Genomic DNA, 844 nt, shown 5'->3' on the forward strand with positions numbered 1-844 from the left:
TTTTTTTTTTTTTTTTTCTCACTGGGGTTCCCTGACCCTTAATGAGAAGGATTGAATGGAGTTGCGTGTTCCCTGGCATCTCACCCTCTACATATTGTCTGGCTGTTGGCCTCTGTATTTGTTTCTGTCTGAGGACAGTGTCTGACAATGGCTGAGCAAGGCACTGATCTAGGAGTCATTTTATTCCTATATTTTTAAAATTTTATTTTATTAGAGTAGTAATATTTGGTTTTCCCCTAGGTGCCTGGGCTATCTAGTCTCTGGTTCATGGCTACCCTAGAAGCATTAGGTATGGATTCCATCTTGTGGAGTGGGCCTTAAGTCAAATCAGATATTCGTTGGTTACTCCCACAAGATTTACACCACCATGTTAACAGCATGTTTTGCAGGCAAGTCACTATCGTAGATAAAAGGGTTTGTAGCTTGGTTTGATGTTTCTATTTCTCCTCTAGTAGTGTGCAGAGTGCCTTCTTATACCAAAGACGCCAGCATGTAGGGATGGAAGCGCTGTGCAAGCACTAGCTTGACTTCTCCGTGGTCAGGGAGTTGTGTAGGTGCTGTCTTCAGCAGTAGGGCTTTACTGTCAGTTTATGGAGAGCAACCTATAGTTTTGGCAACAGCCTAGTTGTGTCCAGATTCCAATGGCACCTTTGGCTAACAACTCGATTAGATGCAACCCATTCCCAGGACTGGGAACTTCATTTTATCCCCCAATATTTGTCAATTTTATTTGTATTTGTAGGAAGCTTCTACTATATTATGTTTCCATAGTACCCTCAAAAGAACTTTATTTTTAGCTGTGTCCCCCTATATTCCTTCCCTCTTCCTCCTCTCTCTATCCCTC

This window comes from Mus pahari, chromosome 5 (assembly GCF_900095145.1).
Source record: "Mus pahari chromosome 5, PAHARI_EIJ_v1.1, whole genome shotgun sequence".
Classification (NCBI taxonomy): Eukaryota; Metazoa; Chordata; class Mammalia; order Rodentia; family Muridae; genus Mus; species Mus pahari.